Source organism: Polistes dominula, unplaced genomic scaffold (genome assembly GCF_049000335.1).
Source record: "Polistes dominula isolate Pdom_NZ unplaced genomic scaffold, Pdom_raw_medaka contig_25, whole genome shotgun sequence".
Taxonomy (NCBI): domain Eukaryota; kingdom Metazoa; phylum Arthropoda; class Insecta; order Hymenoptera; family Vespidae; genus Polistes; species Polistes dominula.
The window spans coordinates 3,463,901-3,488,008 of record NW_028301094.1 but is presented as its reverse complement, the minus strand read 5'-3'; the positions used below and the strand labels follow the sequence as shown (position 1 = coordinate 3,488,008).

The 24,108-nt window shown below is 25.6% G+C and overlaps 2 long non-coding RNA genes across 2 annotated transcripts in view; both read right to left on the bottom strand.

The window, feature by feature from the left end:
• Positions 1–22,289, bottom strand: part of LOC149031216 (uncharacterized) — a 34,097-nt gene extending 11,808 nt beyond the window's left edge. Inside the window, exon 1 of the long non-coding RNA XR_016177896.1 lies at positions 20,722–22,289. This is a non-coding gene — a long non-coding RNA (uncharacterized LOC149031216). The remainder of the gene's footprint in view (positions 1–20,721) is intronic.
• On the bottom strand, positions 1,369–2,817 carry LOC149031217 (uncharacterized). The gene is made up of 2 exons (XR_016177897.1): positions 2,572–2,817; positions 1,369–2,041 (listed from the first exon to the last, which is right to left on the bottom strand). It is a non-coding gene; the product is annotated as an uncharacterized LOC149031217 (long non-coding RNA).
• Positions 22,290–24,108: the final 1,819 nt, after the last annotated feature.

Below are 24,108 nucleotides of genomic sequence, written 5' to 3'. Positions count from 1 at the left end.
TCGCATTCTCGCGAATCATTTTCGTTTCAGCCATTGGCCTCACCTTGTGTTTCAACTCTGTTCTACCCACATTTCCTTCTTTCCTCATTCATTCCTATTCTTTCTTTCTTTCTTTCTTTCTTTTTTCGTTCTTTGTTCCGTATGAATGCATTCGTAGTAACACCTCATTCGATGTATTACTATATTGATATAATAATCGATACTATTCTAGATTTTTTTCTTTTTCAATCTTGTTACGATTAAACATAATTATGGTCGTAATTAAGAATAGTGGATTAAGTCAAAAAAAGAAATTAAAAATATATATATATATAAATTATATATAATATATAGTACATTTTTATTAGTAATAGCATAATATAGTAATAGTAGTAATAGTATAGTATATTTTTTTAATGTACTTTATATTATATATATTATTAAAAATATGTATAATATAATAATTATTATTATAATAATATTAATCCAAAAATTGTCTTAAATTCAAATACATATAACAAAATCATAATGTTTAACAGAAAATAAAAAATATGATAAAAATTAATCGATAACTGGGCCAAGATTTCTACACTCACCTAAAGTCTAAGGATAACACAATATGAACAAATTATTAGTAGTGTGTTATATTTTTGTTTTTTATTTGAAAAAAACTTATGTCAACCTCTCCCAAAAGACACATTTGAGGCTGAGTCAACGACCGTATTACACATGAAGGTTGAGGGTTCCAGATGGAATTCAGAAGAGTACAAAGGGCCACTCTTGAATCGTGATTTGTCAGCTAAACCTTTCTCGAGCTTCTCGAGTCGTGAGTAACAACGTAACAAGCAACCACTATGTCCTGTCACCTTTCCCTATCCACTCAGAAACAACAAAAAATAAAAAGAATAAAAAAAGCAATTTACTATAAAACGTGGTCGTTCAATGTCCCCATACGATCATTTCGCAGATAGCAAAAGAAAGAAGAATAAAATGGTATGGTAGAAGTAAAATATGTGAAGTACGTTTTTTTCAGGAGTAAAAATGAGAGAACATGCGAACACTCTAAAAAATAAAGGTTGAAACAAATTTGTGAATCCGTTTTCCTTTTGTAGGACATAAACTCGGTTTTTACTATTTGATAAGTTTTCATGTGATAGTGTCTAACGTTTGAGCCCAAAATACGTACAAACTAATAAATATACTTGTACAAATATGTGCATCATTCCTGTTAACATTTTTCGCTACTATAGCTTACTATATGCTATGTATATATATATATATATATACTAGGGTGCCCCGGCCACGCGTTGCTGTGGCTTTTTTTGAGGTGAAAACTTTTTCAAAATCAGATCGATTTAAAAATCGTTAAATGAAAGAACGTAAAACTGATAAAAAAAAGATAATTTATTAATTAATAAAATTCATTATATAATTTTTTATTCTATATATTAATTACTAAATAAAAGTCTATATATAAAAATCAGTGTCACAATTTATTTGTCTATTAATAATTCTGAAACTGCTTATCTTATCTTATTGAAATTTGTTTTATTACATTCGTTTTTTTCCAACTTAGCACCTAGCATAATTTCAAAACACCAAACATCCATTTCTTTAATTCATTGTATTTAATAACATCAATTAATCTATTATATATTTACATATCGCAATAATATGATAATCACTAATCATAATAACACTAAAAGAAACATTATAAATCTGTAAGTTTTATGGATTGTACGATGTTTTTCCGTTCGTATTTTAGCACGAAAGTCATAGCTTCCTTTTTATATTCTTGCATGTAACGTGGACTGCCTATGTACGATTATGGTAGAATGACTGAATTACCAATTTCTGCGGTTTCGGCGTTGTTTACAATAGTCCCACGCAAGTGATTGTATTCTTCCGCACGCAGTTTCTGTTGATTAAATCGTAAGTATCATAGTCATTCGCTCCCTATCTTCACGTACATGTCTACTATGAATTGTTGGCAAAGTTCACGAAATCGTAGAATGATTTTGTCCTGACCGCGTCTAATCATCAACCGATACGCATAGTAATCCTTCGAGCAAAACATACATAAATAGAATTAATGAAATTATTTAATGATGAAAAATGTTAAAAGTATAATTAGGGCCAGGATTTTTGCCGCAGTTTTGAAATGATTAGTTTTAATTTATGAAATTATAACAAAAATATAAGTTTTATGGAAAAATTTTTCAAACAAAAGTAAAAAATTAAATTTTATGAAAACATTGTCTCTTATAATTTTTTCATACAACCAATATTTCCATTGACATTTCAAAATAAAGATTCATAATGATTGATTTTTTGGAAACTATGAAAATCTTAATTGTTCAATTACATTTTTTTAATAAAATTAAATTAAAATTACATTTTTATAAGATCAACAACATAAATAAAAAAAAGTATACTTACAACACAAAATCCGTTGTTATTGGAAGCTCGTGTCACGTAATCACTTGATTAACTAATCGTGCAAAATACACTCAAAATTGATAATTTAATAAAATTAAATTAAAATTACATTTTTATAAGATCAACAACATAAATAAAAAAAAGTATACTTACAACACAAAATCCGTTGTTATTGGAAGCTCGTGTCACGTGTTGAGTACTTTTGAGGTTATAAAATCACTTGATTAACTAATCGTGCAAAATACACTCAAAATTGATAATTTAATTATTATTGATAAAATAGGAATGATTAAAAGTTAATATAAGAGTTACACTGAGATAGCAAAATAATAATTGTCAACGTTACTACTACACTTGATGCATAAACAATAATGATGGCCGACAACTGTGTAGGGAGTAAAAAAAAAAGGAAACCGGCTTCGTTCTACTCCGTGCTGTTTACTGGGTCAGAAGTGACACCTATAAACATCTGGCGGGGATAATAATAACTAAATAAATGACGATTGATCAGTTATCGACCGGAGAGGAAAAATGATTAAATTACTAAAATGGCTATTAAAAAATAAGGGTTGATCGTAGAAGGGTGAAAATTAAGGATTGTATGTATTTTTGTATGTTGTATCATAAAAAAATAGAAATTAAAAATTTTGTCTAAAAAATGAAAAAAAAGTTTAGGGGTGGACTACCCCTAACATTTAGGGGGATGAAAAATAGATGTTGGCCGATTCTCATAGATACCGGATAAGCACAAAAAATTTCATCAAAATCGGTCAAGCCGTTTCGGAGGAGTATGGGAACGAAAACTGTGACACGAGATTTTTATATATATATAGATATATAGCTTCTATATACGTAGATACGAAACGTGACACCGGTTTGAAATGAAAAGAGACATTGTCTTACAGTTAGAATGAAAATTTCATTTTAAAGTTTTATTTAAAGTAGTCGGACTTATTACGACTTTACCGCTGCATTTAATTTTACTTAGAGAGATTTAGTTGTAAGTATATTCAGCAATGATGACATAGAGACAAGACAAATCGTTGACTTTTCTTGTGAATGAGCAAATTTAAAGAAAAAAGATAAAGAAAAGAAAAAGAAAAATATGTTTCTAGAAACAATTTTTAAATCAAGATCAAAATAAAGATTTTACGTATAGATGGTATAAAACTAGATGATTATGTTTACGAATTTTCGTGTTAACCCAAGTTTCTAGCTTTCAAATGGAGTTTATTCGAAATCCCTTTATCTTAACTATCTCACTCGCTAACTCATTTTGTCTCTCTTTCTCTTTTTCACGTCTAAAAAAGAAAGGAAACCTTATATTATTAATTACTCTCACGATTTCAATTTTGATAATGATCTTAATTCGTGAAAAAAATATATTTGTGTTTTCCTTCGAAATATTAGATATGATCTTAATCGACTAATGAAAGTGAACAAGATTTGATTTTTACGAATCCATTAAATTAGATTTTACTATGAATTAAAATAGTATTGATGATGTGTAGGACGATAAAGGGTATGCCAATGATCCACGTTTATTTCTTGCAGGGTCGAATGGAAAACAGAATGCAGCGTATGGATAATTCCATGGGGAGTTCCAACGAGAGAGAATATATTTAAGTAAAAGGGAGAGAAAAAGAGAGAAAGAGAAAAACAGAATGTGCAGTATATATATATATAACATCATCATTACGATAAAACATTATACGAATAGCAAAAACACGCAATAATCTCGTCTCAAATTCTCCAACATGTCTAGAAATAAGAAATTTTCTTTCAAATATATTTCAAGATAATATATAGTTACGTTATCTTCTCATAATATATAACAAAACCTTAAATAAGTATAAACATAAGTCTAGATCCAAAGATTATACAATATTTCTTCTTTTACCTCTTATTTTTCCCTTAAAATCGATTCAATATTTTGTCAAGATGATATATGTTCATATCGAGATAATATTATTATCATACATTTTAACCCATTATTCGCCATAATACGAAAATGCAAAAAAAAAATTAAATTAACTGTATAATTATATTCATACTAATCAAATAGAACTATTTTTGCAATAATTGTTCTTTTTCTTTATTTAAATATAAGAATTATTTGATATCATTAACGCGTTCCGTGCCAAGCCCTTTTTACCTGACTTGTCGTTCAGGCCATTTAATTTTGCTTTAACAAAATCAACCATTACATGTAATTATTAATTATTGTAAATATAACTATTAAAAAAACTTTGTTCTATACTGCATTTTGTACAATGCATGAATATTTTAATAGGAATATTTTTTTACAGAATTAAATTTGTTATAAACATATATTTTTAGCGCATTAAATAAATATGTCTAATGGTAAATGTACCATCGGTGGTACACGTGGCACGGAACGTGTTAATTATTGATTTAAAATTAAAATAGTGAGAGAATTTTTAATATTTTCATAAAGCATAAGATACGATCTTATGATTTTAATGAATATATTTCATTCTGAAGTTGCAGTTATCAAAAAAAAAAATTGAAAATGGTCAAAAAAAGACCATTGCCGAATAATGGGTTAAGATGAAGATATATTACGAAAAAGAAGTAAAATAAAATCTGAGATATATTAAATTATGTGCAAAAATATGATGGTTTTATTAACCGAATAAATCAATCATTCATATCAACTGACCTCAATGCGTTTCAATGAATTCAACGATAGATTCTGACAATAAGTCAAATTTCGCACACTTTGATATTTAACGACGTACACATATACATGAAAATCTTCTTAATCTTTCGCATTTAGAAAATGTATTCGAGCGTAAAAAAGAAAAAACAATTCATCCGTAAGAAAATCGTTTTACATTGACGCACATATATGTAATATATGCACGAGGTATTAAGAAGATCAAACGCTTTCTGGATCATATCCTTCGCATACGAATATGAAATTTAATAGCAAAAATAACAAAAAAAATGTTTGTTTTTTTTTTTACGAACGTTGCATACACGATGTTAAAGCAACTTAGATATTCGAAGAATTTTTAAGTCTCATATTATAAAAAAATTCTTGAAAGGACAAACGATTTTTCTGCAATACGTTTCGATCGTTTCTAGAATTTAAAATTAATATTTTTTCCCATAAAAGAAAAAAGAAATATCATGTATGCAGATCACACGTGTTAGAAGTTAAACCTTGAAAAAATAAAGTTTTCATTTTTTACATGTAAAGATATATAATGGAGTTTAAATAAGTTGGAAATGAAATGTATTATATGACTAGAAACCTTATAAGAGTTTTATTTGTTATTGTCATTTGTATAAGTACAGAATAATATAAAAATAAAAATAATGAATAATAAAAAAAAAATAAAAAAAATAATAAAAAATAGTAATAATATAAAAATAGACCAAAAAAAAATTTACCCTGGCCGGATTCGAACCTTACGACTCGGCTTAGAACGATTCCGGCACACCGAATCGTTGTTGCTACGCTAAACCCATTAAATTTAATTAAATTTAAGGACTAAATCACATCTTTAGCATTTTTAATTGAAAATATCTAAAAAATTATTAAGTAGTGGCTCCTATAACCATATATATTCGTAAACAGGGAAGCAAAATCTATCATTCTACAAAATTTGAACAAAATCCGTGAGGCCAAGAACTTGCACTCTCCTTGTTAGTATTGTGGCCGTTTCATGGCCCCACTACATCACCGCGTTTCATTTTTTCAAATCACTCCCATTCTAAAGAAGTTTTCACTTCAATAAAATAAAATAAAAATAATAAAGATATAGGTAAGAAAATAAAAAGAAAAAAAAAACATTAAAAAAAAAAGAAAGATGTTATCGTTTTCAAAGTACGTTGATCCATTTCCAATGTAAACCCTTAAGACAAAACGAATGTAATCCCTAAGATAATCAATGTAGTTCGCTTTTCGAAGGCTTCGTTTTTTTTTTTTCTCGATCGATTTTTCTTACAACATGAAAGCAACGCGTGACGTGTCAATCCAACGAAAGAGAGCTTAGGATGTATATATGTATGTATTTCCTCCTAGATACACATACTTACATGAATACGTTTTTTTTTTGTACGTGAATACATGAAAAAGGAAAGAAACCAGATAAAAATGGTAGAATGGTTTTTTTCTTCCTTTTTTATTTATTCATTTTTTTTTCTTATTCCATTTTATTCCGTCCAAAGTATGAGAGACTTGTGACTCGTTCAATAGAAAGAATTTCGGAACGAATGTCGTTTTGAGTGTAAGGAATTTTCCTTGACGTTTCAAATATCTGTACACGAGAGAACGATAACGAGAATTTATTATAAATTTTGCAAATAAAATATAAGAAGAAAGAATTAAAATAAGTATTATATATATATAAGGTGGTATTCTCTAAAATTCTATAAATATTTACACGGATATATAGAAGTTCGTATGTGTGTATAATATATGAAAATAAATATTCCATATAAGAATGATTTTCTTTCTCTTTTCTTTTTTATTCGATCCAAGTTATGTGTGAGAGATTTGGTTACATTTAAATAGAAAAAATTTAGTAACAGATGTCGTACTTGTGTTGAATTTAAAAAAATACTCATGACGTGTCGAATGTCTTTAAGCGAATGGTAGAACTTATAAATTTTGCAAACAAAAGAAAAATAGAAAAAGAAAGTAAAGTATGTATAAGGTGTACTAAAAATCGTTTTATCGAACCGTAAGATTATCAATTTTTTATAAACAGTTATTTTGAGGTCACTAACAGATTCGTATCTTGAAACGAAAACCCAGATATGAAATTAAAATTTTTATTAATAAATCAATACCAATCATAAAAATCGACTTTTGTAATACCAAAAGAAAGAAACAAACCAACAAAAATTAAATTCATAATCTCTTCAGCATTTATCTTGAATTTTTACATCAGAAAGAAAGAAAGAAAAAAAGATAACAAATAATATTATCAATCAAATTATTGCTTTTTCTCTTAAATAAATTAAAAAAAAAAAAATAAAACCAAAAAACAAGAAAAAAGAAAAAACCATTATGAATTTATTTCTTTTCCTTTTAAATTTTTTATCCTCTACGTTCTATTTCTATCGAACACAGGTTCAACATTCATAACGCTTCTGAAACTTCGTTGAAAGTGGGAACAAATTGTAAAAGAAAAATAAAAAAAAATAAAATAAAATAAAAGAAAGAAAGAAAGTAAAACGAGAAAAATAGACATGGAAAAGAGGGGGGAAAGGAAAGAAAAAAAAATAGAAAAAAAGAAAGAGAGAAAGAAGATAAATCAACGGTACTTTATCGATCGTATTTTTTTTTTTGTTTTTTTGTAAAAACCAAGTATTACATCGAGAAAAGCCTGTTTTTCCTCTGTTCCACACGAGAACCACTAAAGACCGCCAATCTTCGACCCAATTTAGTTAGGTCCGATCCAATATAGGGGGGCCAATCCCATAACACGTTGCAACATTTCGGCCCTTCCTAAGTGGACGGTACTCACCTAATCGCTGTCTAGTTCCACCTATAATACATTCTTCCTGAGGAAATAGATCGGTACACACAATTTAACTCATGAATATATTACTCTTTGTGTCAACTACTTAAACACATTTATATCGAATACAGAGGTAAACAAAAGATTAAAAAAGAAACGAAAAATAATGACGGAATATACATGTGTTTTTGAATATAAAAAAACATGGTATCCAGAGATAAGTATATCTTTCATTTTCTTACTTAAAAATTTTTCTTCTCGTTTGACTATAATTGAGAAAAATACTTTAAAAGTAGATATCTTTTTAGATAGATACGTTATAAAAAAATATCAAGGATAATATAGAATTTAATATATTTTATTATTATTTTTCGTTTATATATAATTTATATATTTTTAATTTATATTGTTAAAAATATATGTATTTTGCATATATTTTAGAAATAAAAATATATAATATCAATAAAAAATATCAACGATAATATAGATTTTTAATATATTTTATATTATATTTATATTATTAATATTATAAATTATATTATATTATAAATTTATATTAATTATAATATTAATTATATTATATAATTAATTATATGTATTATAAAATAATATATTAAATAATATTTATATAATATAATATAAATACGTATATATATTTATAAATATTAATAAATATATAATCTATATATTTATTAACATTTATATATTTATATAATATAATATTTAATTTATATTATATATATTATTATATATTAAAAAAATATATATTTTTTCTATATTTTGGAAAATATGTTACATATATATATTTTTATTTTCTATTTCTAAGAATATACTTTTTTTTAATTTCTGAAAAATTATTTATAATAAGATTATATTATATTTATATTATTAAAGTTTAAACTTTTAAACGAAATAATATTTTTCCGGACTAGTAGAACTACGAAAAAATATACAACGAGTAGTGAAAAGACACACACGAACACAATTGAATTCTTATTTTTCGAGTGACTTCTATACTTCGTCTTTTCTCCCAATTTTTATTCTTATCTTTTTTTTTGTACATATAAAGTCAAGATGACGAAAAATGAAGCGAAGAGAGAGAAAGAGAAAAAAATAGAAAGAGAAAATATAAAGAAGAAGTTTACTAAATAACAGCATGAGAACTGTTTATATTATACAATATTACAATATAAAATGAAGACAACAATTTTAAAATAAATTACAATAAAAGCGATATTGTTTCTTCAGATTGTAAAAATGTTACAACACCTTTCGAATATTTATTAAAATTGATAAACCTGACAGACACTGTAAAAAATACAAATGTAATGAAAATTCTAAATGTTTCTCTGCAAAATATTGAACATATACTATAAAATAATATATAGAATACATATATATAATGAAATGAAATAAAATATATGTATGTATATGTGCATGCATACAATTGCACCATTTAATACTAGTATATTTTTGTCATAAAATTTCATTCCAGCCAATAAGCTTCGATGTCACTCATCACTGGCTTTGAGTATTGACGTCAACCGTGAAACCTCGCTTCTCAAGCAACATACCTTTATACGTCAACTGTAACTAAATTTGATAGCTTTACGTTTAGGTTTATCAACGTTCAACAATGTAAAATACAAAGACGTTCTTAAAATTAATTAAATTAAATAATAGATAAAAAAAACAAAAGGAGAAATAAAAATTACCATCAGATTTTAGCTAATAAAACAATCAACCTTAACAATATATATATATATATATATATTGGATTGTCCAGAAAGTTTTTGCCGATTTTGACAAAAGATTGAAACGCAGTGTATTTAAGTTTGTTTTTTCGTATATATTTATTAAATTATATATAATTGTTTTATATATATAATATTGGTTTGGTAACTAAGTCACTGGTGATTTTAAAAGACCACTTATAAACAAAATCTGCAATCGTTTATTTGCCAACCCAATATATATATATATATATAATTTTTATAATAGTAATATAATTAATTTTATTAAAATATAATATAATATAATATTTTATTATATTTTTTATTATATTATATATATTTTTTTATATAATTATTTATTACATTTTATTATAATATAATAATATTGTATTATATATATATATATAATTTTATAATTTATAATATATATATATATATATATATATATATATATATATATATATATATATATATATATTATAAGTATTTAATATTACTAAACTATTTATTTTATTTAATTATATAACTATTTTATTCAATTATTTAACTAATATAAGTATATAATATAAGTATTCTCCATCTTTATGGGTAACTTACAAAATTTCGTCCTTCCAAAATTTCTCAGGTTTTTCAACAAAAAGAACTTTATGCCATCTACTGAAAATCAACACAAACTTTCCAGACAACCCAATATACATATATATATATATATATATATATATATATATATATATATATATATATATATATATATATATTATTTATTTAAACGTTTATTATAACGTCAGAAAAAAGAGAGACAACAAAGAAATGTACTCGTACTTTTGCATATGCGAGTAATTAAAATATATAATTAAAATTATTAAAGGTTAACCAACCATGTAAATATTATGTTTGATATAGTAATTAACTAATTTTAAATGCTAACAATTAACCATAATTTTAATTACTTCCCATTTAATTATTAATGCATCTAATTCGAAATATATTAGATATATTATATAATAACAGATTAAAACAATGTGTTAAATAGAACGTATATATAATAAACTTGTTTTACGTATAACTGTAACGCATCAAATTAATCGGCTTTAGTACGTATTACATTAAAATAGTAAAACACCCACAGATATTCCAACAGTTACATCATCATTCCTAAACGTGACTGAAAGTAATTAACAATATATATATGCACTATTAATCATTCTAATCGATTAAAGAAATTGATTGCTTGGTTATGCTTTATACAAATCAAAGGGAACTCACGTTAATTAAAACCTGTTCATTCCTTCTGTTTCCATAGGTACATCGTTCAATGTAGTCCTACAAATGTTTCTTTTAACTTTTCCATTTGTTTCATTTCGTTTTCAAGAAAATTCATTGTTAAGTATAATTAATAATAAATCCCTAAGACAAACTCTGTTCGACGAAAGATACAATACTTCGTAAGAATACACTTTCTTCTTTACCTACTTTATATCCCTTTCACTCTTACTCTTTCTCTCGTGCAAACACCAAGTGTGTATGCAGAACTTAAAAGCCATTCTCAATAACATAAGTACTAAGGCGAGTACTCCGGACCATTTCAGTGAATATGTAGTAGTAGTAGTAGTGGTAGTACTCGTTTATATGTAACCGTACTCGACTCGCAAATATTTATAACGATCGTTCCTGAGAAACTAGAATTCCTTATTTTTTAAGAAAGAAGAAAAAAAGGTGAAAGTGAAAAAAAGAAAAAGAAGAGAAAAGAAAAAAGAAAAGAAGAAGAAGAAGAAAATAGAAGTTTTTTTTATTTTGTAAGAATAATTTTCATTCTCAACGCCATTAGCTAACGTATTCATTCGCATTCTCGTTAAATTCATCGCAAAACAACAAAAATGAAAATTATAATATGATTCTGCGCACTTTTTTATTATTCGCAGTTATTGATTTATATTGAAATTATTGAAATATCCTATATCTCCAGAAAATATCGAGTTTATGTGTATATATATATATATATATATATATATATATATATATATATATATATATTTGAGAGAGAATAAAAGGATACATCATAGAATTAAAATTTATAATACTTTAATAGAGTTATTATGATCTGTAAAAGAAAATAAATAAAATAAAATAACGAAATAAATCAGTTTAATTGAAAGAATAATAATTATAATAATATTCATTGAAAATCAAATAATCGTATCTATTGGGTTAGCAAGAAAGTAATTTTGGTAGTAAGTAAATATATATACATATATTATATATATACAATTATATATATTATTATATATACTATTACATTATAAAATAATATAATAATGTAAAATTTATATAAATTATTATATTAAAATATAAATATTTTTATAATATATTATATAATTAATAATTAATTTTATATAATATAATATATGGAATAATATATAATAATTATATAATAATAATAATTATTATTATTATATAATGTATATAATATATAGTAATAAATATTTATATAATATAAAATAATTTTATATAATAATAAAATATTATTAAAATATTAATAATATATTATAAAAAAAATATAATATTATTGGGTTGGCAAGAAAGTAAAATTTCACACTAAAAAACCAAAATTACTTTCTTGCCAACCCTATACTTGATAATTTTCCAAAAATTATATCCTTATATATTATCAACTTGATATCTTATTTAAAATTTGTCCTAAAAATTGTCCTAAACGTTTCATGAATTTGTCCATATGAAATATTGTAAGAAAGATCGTTAAAACAGTACAAGACGAATGTGCAAACGTCTATTATCGAATAACAAGTAGGAGCAAAAACGAGAGGTGAATTCAGATCATGTGATATTATGTAAATGTCAAAGATAACTCGTTGCGAACTCCTTTATTCCGCGAAAGAAAAAAAAAGGGAAAAAGAATTTCCGATTTATAAGGTAATTCAAGGAAATAAAAAATAATATGATAAAAACGCGAGAACGTTATTTTCTAAGAAAAGCATAAAAAACTTAAATCGTAGTTTTATTCTTCGTTCCAAGAAAAATAGACAAAGATGGAACAGAAAGAAAGAGAGAGAGTAAGAAAGAAAGAAAGAAAGAAATTGGAGAATGCAAACAATGACGTCATATTGATTATATAAAAATTTTCAAAATCATTCAATTTGCTATGAAAAACTTTGCCAAGGAATTCTTTTGTCTGAAATTTTACTTGTTGAAATTATGACAGCGACATTTCTTTAACTTAACATTAAAATCGCTAATTTACTCATACTTTGATCATTCTAGAATTGGTAAAATAGACGTTCTCGCATCTGAAGGAGACATAATTCCATTAAAAGCTAAGAGAAACTCGTCTCTATTCTTACCTTCTTTCAGAATCGACGAATGGATCTGACAACGGTCGTCGTAATACGAAGCAATAAAAACCTCTTGGTCAATAAAAAGTGAGCAATAAAAAGGAAATCAAATAGTTAGCATTAGAACGAAAATGATCAATACTTTCTGATGGACCAATAGAGTATAGCAATTCGAGAAATAAAATAAAAAAATAAATACAAGTAAAAATAATCATAGTAACACAATAACACCATTAACGTATTTCACATACTTTACAAAATTACTAATTTATTATGAAATAATATTATTAAATATTATATTTTTTTGTATTATATTTAATTAATATATTTTATATATATATATATATATATATATATATATATATATATATTTTATAATAATTAAATATATATATAGCAATTGAAATATTCTATAACGTTATATAACTGTTATGTTTTCTAAATGAAATAGTTTTATTCAGACACATCGAATTTCATTTACCTTAGTATACGAAGAGATTAACAATTTACACTCCAGTAATGAAATTTGAGCATTGAAAATTTCGAATAAATCTAATTTCCCATCACGTGGTACTTCGATCTTTCTATTACATACCCGACATTACAGGATATACAAAAAATTGGGTTTCTTCGATCGATAAAATTAATATGAAAGGTTATTAATTAGTTTTGAGAACCGACATAACGTCTCAAATGTTATCGATGCCAGAATAACGTTCGTCGTAAAAGTTAACGATGCCATTATCTCAACTTGACTTATAATATCGACGTGTACTCACGTATACTTTATATATAATTGGCAAGTATCGTGTATCGTATGTGCATTATATATAGTATAAAAATACTGTGTAACAAAATATATATATATATATATATATATATATATATATTAGGTTGAAAAAAATTAGGTTAACTTTTCGACTTGTTTACTACAACTTATTTACTCAGTACTGTATATCCTATATACCATATAAATATTAAATAGTTTTTTTTAACACCCTGTATACCAATTGTGTATAATAACTATTATAATAAAAGTAAAATGCATTAAAATATTAAAATAATTGTTAAATAATTGATAAAAATGTTTATTGGTATCTAAAAGCTCGAAGTATATGATCTGTGTACCGTCCATTTCGAAATTCACCTTCAGACTGACACGTTAATTTTCTATCAAAATACTTATATAAATTGTTGTTTATATGACTTTTCGAATACTGCGCATATGTGCAAAGGTAATAATATTCCTAAGAATTTAAAATTATAACGTTCCGATTTTAGCATTTTTTTTTTATTCTAATGTAATTTTTTTATCGTCCTGCGCAGTGATAACTTCGAGGCTGAAAATCTCCTGCAATGTAAGTAGAGTGAGTTATAGTATTAAAATAATTGTTAATTAAACGAAAGAAATGTGTATTGACGTTTAAAAGCACTGTGTATATGTTCGGAGCTCCGTCCTCTTCGAGATTCACCTTTAAACTGGTACGTTGTCCTCTATATGAACGTGCTTTTATTAAATATTCTTTATATGACTTTTCCGAAGTCGAAGCTAGCCGAAATTTGTCAAAATTTGCGAAATTAGTCGAAATTAACCGAAATTAGCCGAAATTAGCCGAAATTAGCCGAAGTTAACTGAAATCACCCAAAGTCACCCGAAGTAACCCGAAGTCACCCGAAGTCAACCGAAGTCACCCGAAGTCAACCGAAGTCACCCGAAGTTACCCTCACTCTCATAAGAGACAACCGGCAAGTCTGAAGGTGAATTTTGAAAAAAACGGTACATAGATCATATATTTCGAGCTATTAGATAATAATAGACACTAGCATCGATTAATACACTCTACTTATTTTACAGGAATATTTTATCCTTGAAATCATCATTGCGTAGGAACGATGGAATAATTACATTAATCTTTAATTCTTTTTACTAGAAATATTATTACCGTTGCACACATGCACAACATAACACTTTTGGAAAATAATATAAACAACATTTAATAAAAGACATTTTCATAGAATGACCCAGTTTAACGGTGGATTTCGAAGAAGACGGTACATAGATCATATACTCTCAGCTTTTAATCAACAATAGACATTTCCATCTATTAATTAACAATTATTTTAATACTCTAATCCACATTACTTATATTAGAATAGTTATTATACACGAGTTATATATGTAAATGTCGATAAAAAAAGTAACTCTAAGAGCAATCAAACATGGATGTAGCACACGCAATTCGTTAAAACGACATGCTCGTATACTGTAATTAAATATCGAAATTTTCGTTTTTGAAATGATGAAACATCCAACGCTCGGATTGATAGACATTCGAATTTTACGAATGGTAGATAAAAAAAGGCTTGTAAATCAATCGTAAAAGGGAAGGACGACTTTTCGCACAATTTCGATAGAGAACGATTTAAAAAGAGGATGTTTTAAAAGTCACTAAACTTTTGCAGTTTTTTAATGAATAATCTTTCCATTAAAATTTATTTGCTTATTCAGATAATTAATTTGAGAAAAACAACTCTTGTTATTTCTTTGGTATTTATGAAAAGACGATAATTATTTTAATTTCTACCACACTGTATCGCAATTATCTTTGATCTGAAATGATTGTTCCGAAAGAATTGATCGTTTAACTTTAGAATTACCTCAATCAATCAAAATGATTGATTAAACTGAATGAGTTTCGAACTTATTTTTTATTATAAATGTTTATAAAGGACATCAGTACTAGTTGACACGTGTTTCTGATTTTGTAATTTTTAAAATTGTTATTTTAATGAATTACTTGATAGAAACATTTGCTAAAATATACTTTGATCATTCATCTGAAAATAAACGAGAAAATGTTTATTTAACGAAATCAAAGTTATTTACGCATGCATATAATATTTTGATATGATTCCTACAAAATATAATATTATAATATATTTTAATGTATTCTATATTTATATATATTATATATAATATATTATATATTATATATTTATATTTTATATATATAATATAATTATATATATATATTTATATTTTATATATATAATATAATTATATATATATATTTATATTTTATATATATAATATAATTATATATATATATTATATATATATTATATATTTACATATATTATATATCTATATAATATTTATTTTGTATAGATATTTATGTATCTATAAAAATAGATGTATAATAATAATAATAGATGTATAATATATTGTGTTGGCAAAAAAGTAATTTCGGTTTTCTAATGTGAAATATTACTTTCTTGTCAACTCAATAATATTATATATATATATATACTTCCTACCGAAATTACTTTCTTGCCAACCCAATAATTTATATATCTATATAATAGATGTATATATATATCTATATACATACATACATATATGTGTGTATATTGATAAACACATATACATATACGTCGCAGTGATAAACCTTAACATTCAACAACATCAAGGATCATTTTATCGTGATAAATTCCTCGTGTTTTGGGTCAAAATCTCAACTTCAATAATCAAGAAATTGTAGCTCGACATGCGATTTTCCCTCACTTCGTCGAAATTACCGTACTTTCGTTCTTCGAACTACTGTTCGTTAACTATAGCAAACAACGATGTGACGATAGAATCACAAAAAATATAATTTCAACTACAACGAAAATTATAATCGATAATCAAATAGAATCGAAATGTTTTTTTAATATTACAACCAATGATTTAAAAATAATAATCATTCGCAAATAAAATTATACTAGAAAGTTTAAAAAAAAATCGTAATAAAAAACATTCTTATTAAAGTTCCTATTTCGAACCTTGGAAAGATACTCTAAATATTTCATTTTTAAAAATCATACTAACCGAGTACGATAAACCTATTTTCGTGAGTGGACAGATGTTTTCAGAGAAAAGGTCAATCGATGACTCAGGAAAATGTCTGCGGTACGTGGTATTATATGAAAAATTTTCCTATATTTTTGTATGATGATATTTTAACTTGACAGACAAAAAGACACGAAACATATAAGTACATACTTGGAATAAAATGAAAAACGATAAATACTCGACTACGATATAAAAATTATAACCTTAACAGTAGATATATCAGAATAGTCATTTTGACTATTTCTTGCAACTCTTCATGTAACATTTGATTTCTGTAAATCATTAAGCGTTTTGTTATTTAAAAATATCTATAAATCCATTTATCTATTAAAATTATTATTGTTAAATACATTTTTTGTTATTTTTTAAGAGTAAATAAAGACTGTGGAAATCTCAAAAAGCATTTTTTTTTATACGCTAGTCATTTTGACTAGTGTGGTAGAAATAGGTATACTGAAAATGGTGGTATATTTAATGTTAACCAAGAAAAGATGTTTGTAAGTGAAATCATCCTAAAGGTAATAATACAAATTACTTGTTTTGAATTTACAGATAATGTTATAATACTTTTTCATTAATAATACAAAAATATGTAATACTCACAATGAAATATTATATCAAGGAACAAAATGAAATTGATTGAAGATGATAGACGAAATAAATGTATGTAAACATGTATATGTGGTAGCAATTGATCGATGGCCAACAAATCGCCGAATAACAACTATGACATCTCCTGCTATCAAATTTCACGAATATCTTTCGATCTTTTAGGTTACCATGAGCAAAGAAGTAAAGCTCTCTTTAATAACATTGCGTTATAAAATAATAGAGAGGTTTAAAAAGCAATGCCATTTTTTATACACATTGCCAATTAAAAGGTTCAATTAACTAAAATTATTATCAAATTTTTGTTAATTACATCGACGATAATTTTTTATTAAAAAAATTCTACTTATGAAGATTTTCTATGAATACTGAAAATAAATTTTATAAAGTACATATATATATGCAGATAGAAATATATAAAAAAAAAAAAGTAATGAAAAAGGTGAAAATTGGATTATACTATTTTTAAATTTCGAGTTCATCGTCGTCGACGGCCAATAATATCTACCTACATTCTCGGTCGAATAATTAGATTGAAAAGATAATTATAAAAAATGCGTTTCATTATTTCACACTCTTTCGACGAAAAAAGAATGCTTGGAAAATGAAATTAACTTGTAGAAAGGTTGTAATAATCTCTTTTGAGATTTTCTAAAATCTATTGAAATTTATAACTGACAAACGAAGTCCTACAAATAATACAAAGTCACTGATTTAATTAAATAAAATTCAAAAGAAATAAATAAATAAAACAAATTAGATATTAACCCTTTGAATGCCGAATACTTTTACCTACAATATTTTGTAGAAACGAAATTGTTTATTATTAATTAGATCCTAATAATAAATTATATTTAATAATGAAAGTTTTTGTTTTTGAATATAATTTAATTAATTAATATAAACATTACGTTATTTTACATTAATATATTGGGTTAACCGGAAGGTTCGTGCCGATTTTCGGGAGATGGAATAAAGTTCTTTTTGCTGAAAAATCTGAGAAATTTTGCAAAGACGAAATTTTGTAAGTTACCCATAAAGATGGAGAATACTTATATTATATACTTATAATTGTTAAATAATTAAATAAAATAGTTAAATAATTAAATTAAATAAATAGTTTAGTAGTATTAAATACTTATAATATACATATATATTTTAAATTATAAAATTATATATTATATATTATAATTATAAAGTATATATATATATTATGAAATTATATTATATTATATTATAATAAAATTAATTATATTATTATAATAAAAATTATAATAATATATATAAATAATATAATACTTATATTGGGTTGGCAAATAAACGATTGCAGATTTTGTTTATAAGTGGCTTTTTAAAATCACCAATGACTTACATTAGTTACCAAACCAATATTATATATATAAAACACTTATATATAATTTAATAAACATTTACCAAAAAACAAACTTAAATGCATTGCGTTTCAATCTTTCGTCAAAATCGGCACAAACTTTTCGGACAACCCAATAAATCCCCCCAAAAAAACCCAATAAACAAACACATATGCGTCGATAGAACTCATAGGGTTAAAAAATAAAAAAGCTAAAAATATCAATTTATAATTCGTTTTCAACTGTTTCGTAAAGAAAATGAAGCTACCTATATTACGTAAACAACAATTATGTTTAATAATAGACAAAAAGAAAGATTAGTATATACTTATAGATAATAACACATGCAACGTTACAACTGAGACATAGAACAGGAAAGAGCATAAGCTGATCAAAGTTGAATTTGCTTATTGACGCTGACATTTCTCAAACTAGGGAGACGTCATGGATTTTCGCACGCTTCTAATCGACAGTTTGGTCAGTTTCCATATACCACAAAGGTTAATACAATGACGCAAGCTTCTGCTTATATGATAGGGAAATATATTGAGAAGAAATGTGGTCAAATCACGATACATTTTTAAAGAGAAAATTCATGTAAAATAAAAAGAAAAAAAAAGTTAAAAAAATATCTTAACTTATATAAATGTATCAAGTTCAACAAGAAAAAAAAATCTTTTTATAACATCATCTACTTTCAAATACACCATTAATTTTCTTTGATCCGAGAAAACGTCGACAACAAATATCTAATTTGTCGATTGAGTCACAAGAAAAAGTTGAAAAGGTTTTCTCTCTTCTTTCAATCTATCTATCTTTCTCTGTCTCTCTCTCCCTCTCTCTTTCTCTTTCTCTTTCTTTCTATCTATCTATCTATCTATCTATCTATCTATCTTTTTCTCTTTCTCGAAAAGAAAACTTTTCCTCAACGGTTTATGAAAATATCGAGTATGCTCGAGGAACTTCCTCAGAAACTTTACCCAATACAGAGAACCTTCCGATTTATTTTTGTTAATCTAAAATAGATGGACAATTTGAATCTGAGTTCGGTATGTTATTTCGTACTATTGTAACATCACTTTGACCGAGACATTTTGGTCTCATGAAATCAGAGGAGTTTGTTATCTAACATAAACTTTCTTCGGATTCAATCGAGATAATATTCAATTGTTATTTCAATCGTTATGTGATCAAACTACTCATTTTAAAAAAAAGAAACCAAATGATAAGAAATTTTTTTTCTTCGTATACGTATTTATAAATACTTTATAAATAAAATGTTCTTTAATTTAACACTAAATATACCAGACCAGTCATTTTGACTGGTCGGGCCGTTTCAATTCAAAATTTCTACTTCATGTAACATTTGATTTCTGTAAATAATTAAGCGTTTTGTAATTTTAAAATGTCTATAAAGTCATTTGTCTATTAAAACATTTTTTGGTATTTTTTAAGAATAAATAAAGACTGTGGAAATCTCAAAAAGCCATTTTTATACACCAGTCATTTCGACTGGTGTGGTAGAAATAGTTATACTAAAAATGGTGGTATATCTAGTGATAAAAAATTGTATTTTATCTGTAAGAAGAAATATGAATTTAATTATTTTTTTAAGATTCTAAATTTATCTTTGTTTTTTTATTTTTTGATATCAATCATATCAAAATAATTGGTACCATTACAAAAAATAGAATATTTCCATAACGTGACGAGATATTTTTTGTTTTAGAAACGTTCCAAGCTTGTTCGTGAGCAAGAACATTTTGAAAAATCGATCGAAATATTTTTCGATATTTTTCAAACGTTCAAGCAAGATAATCGAGATATTGTTTTTTTTTGTCTATTTACCTTTATCGTACGCCATCCTTTTTTTTTATTTCTTTCTCAATCTTTCTAGCTTATTTGATATTCAATATTCTTTCTTCTTTTTCTTCAGATATCCTTAAAAGTAACACGATAACACTTCGTTCGATCTTCTAGTTATTCAAAAATTCATTGACATGTTTTATTCTTGTGAAAATGGAAAAAGTAAAGAAAATTAATAAACAACACATTAAAAGAATTAAAAGAAAATGCAACACGATAAGAGGTAAGTGTACATTATCAAGAAGTTTAATTGGCGCCGAAGAAAATACGCACTTGCGTGACTTTCAATAGATTTTCAAAATGGCGTCAAATGATTTTCTAACAACGAACAAAAGCCGTGCGACGCAATAACCTTGAAGTCTACTGCTCAACTCGACTTTTTAATTAATTTCAACGAGAAAAATAAAGGAAAAAAGTTTTCATGTATTTGCAAGCCAAACTTTTTACCATTAAAAAAAATTAAGAACATGTTTTTTTATCTTGTTGTTTGAAAAAATTAAAAAATACAATTAAGGCAAATCGAAAGAAGTTTTGAATAAAATTTGAATCTCGAAAATTGCATTTTCTTGGGAAAAAAAAAATTAATTCTCATATTTTTCTTTGCTAATCAAACACCACGTGCTGCATTGCTTCTTTCTTCTCTCGTAAGCACAAAAACTAATATAAATATTTTTTATTTTTTTCTAAATTACTTCAACGTCCGAATCATTTGTCTAGACACAAGTTCACACAAACACATTAGCAAAAGTCCATAATTAAAAGTTCTTCAAGGTAACACAACAATGAACTAATTTCCTTGAATAAAAAAATTAATCAAAGTATTTAACAAAGATAATTTCTTTTCAAATTTTCGCGCGCACTAGGATCGACGCACTCATAATCTGCGAAGATCGTCAATTTTTTACGTGGCATTTTTGAACGATTTTAAAGATAAACTTTCACTGTACACTAATCGAAGTAAATTTTGTTTTTATCATAAGAAATAATCTTCATAGTTGTCTCTTCGTAATGTCACTATACTTCTTAGTACAATAGACCGTTTCTCATTATTCACATTTACATGTTAATATCTATGCACTGTACTTAACTTAGTAACTTCAAAAAGGCGCCAAAAATCGATCGAAAAAACAATTACGAAAAAAGTTCACGACATTACATATTATTTGTAAGTGATTGTAGAAAGATTCGATTTTTAATAGACGAACGAATGTCAATCTGTTACGTTTGTCAAAGGTCGATTAAACGGGTAGAAAAGCGTCAACGATGAAACCCACTAAAAGTACTGTAGGTTTCCAATACTTTTTTAATCTTTCTCTCTCTCTCTTTCTATGTCGTATTCACACAACACACGCAAACACGCGATCACGATTTACGCCGGAAAATGACAAATGTCACTTTGACAAAACAATTCGAAATTAAACCACTTGATTTACATAATTGTCTCGAATGAAAACCAGAGATGAAAAAAAAATCCAATAAAATGATCACTTCGAATCCGCACGATCGGTCCGTAATCACGCGCGGCTCTTAACAAAGCGCCCTGTCGAAGCGCTAGTAATAACAAAAGACAAGCAGCGACGAATCACGAGGGGTGGCGTCCCTCATGGCGATCGCAACGACACCTACCAACTAATTTGACCAACTACGTAACCCTTGGACTTGTGTCGATAATTATGAAAATGAACTAACAATTACTAATAAAATAGACAAAATGTATTTTATCATTTTCTTAATATTATCAATAATTATAATATAAAATAGATCATGAAAATCTACAAAGTAGGATTTTTGTAACAGTGATTTAATTCCAAATTTATATAAATAAATAAAAACACTTGTGTCAGTAATTATGAAAGCCGACTAAGTTAAAAAAAAAATAAGAAAAATTTACTTTGTAATTTAATTTACAATATATAAAAAAAATCATGTGTGTGAAAATAAATTTATGTATCTTTTCATTTACAATAATTACCGACATGATTGCCGACAAGAAGCTTACTAAACATCCCTTATCATTCAAACAATATACAGGCATCTACTTTACCGATGATTTACAAACTTATCGAAATAAGAACATTGTTTGTATCAGTTTAGAAATGATTTTTAAAATATCACTTGAAAAATTCTTTTAACAATTTCGTAATATGTTTATTTAAAATCTTGTTAAATATAAATACTTGTTTGTTTCGTGTTCAAAAATATAAAAAAATAAAATGCACCCACTCTATGGGGTGGCGTGGGTTATCTGACCGTACCATAACAGGGGAAGTTTTAAGAATAGAATGTATCTATTACGAGAACAGCTATTCTTGGGATGTTTTTCTACAATGGGAAATAAATTCTTAACGAAAGTAGAAAATCATGTAGTTATTAATAAACAAATCTTATCGTATTTATCACAAAATGGATATTAATATAAATAACTGGATAGTTATTATCGAATAAAAATAACTTGTTTTCTTTTACCGATGATACACCTTAACAAGTGTCGATAAATCAGGACACATCATCGAATATCCTGGAAGTAGGTAACAGGAAGTCTTAATTACTTATACTACATTGATAAAATAAAAACAGAAGTAAAAGTCGATAATAAAATTGAATTTTTTTCTTGCTTTTTATATTAACATTCAACCTGTACAAAAATTTGTATGCAACATAAGTGCATATAGAAATACTATAAAAAAGAATTGTAAATTTAATTGAAGAGTTCATCAAGTGAAAAAATATTTTTCTCTTGATTCTCATTCTCGGAATGAATTTATGAAAAAAAAAAAAAGAAAATTATACCGCTAATTAAATTTTTTTCAACAAGCACTTAATAACATCCTTTCATTACAAGTCAAATGAAAATAATATAATTTCTCTTAACGTTTCTCTTATGTCAGTAAGAGGAACATATTCATATTCATGATATTAAATCGTGAAAACTTAGACGAAGTCGAAAACGTTTAATTTTTTTCTAGAATTACAAATTAAAGAATTTTTATTATATGAAAACCAGAAGGAAAATCTTCATTCGCTTAAAGATTAAGTGGAAAATTGTAATTCGGTTTTCCAAGCTCAACATGCATCGTTGAATCCAATACTCGTTATTTCATTTTTTGGTTTCTGATTGTTATCGCATCTATAGTAGGATTTGTCATTTAAATAAATTGCACGACTAGGACAACAATAGAGAATAGCCAATATAGAAAATCAAATTTTCAATAAATATTTTCCGGTCACGTAGAATTTTTGTGGTTAGTTACCGTTATTAATTTGAAACGTATAAAAACGAACTTAACGGTTAATCCAATTAATTTTAAGAAACAGATGAATAAATATGTAAATAAATAGATAAATAAATGAAAAAAGTATATCAAAAAC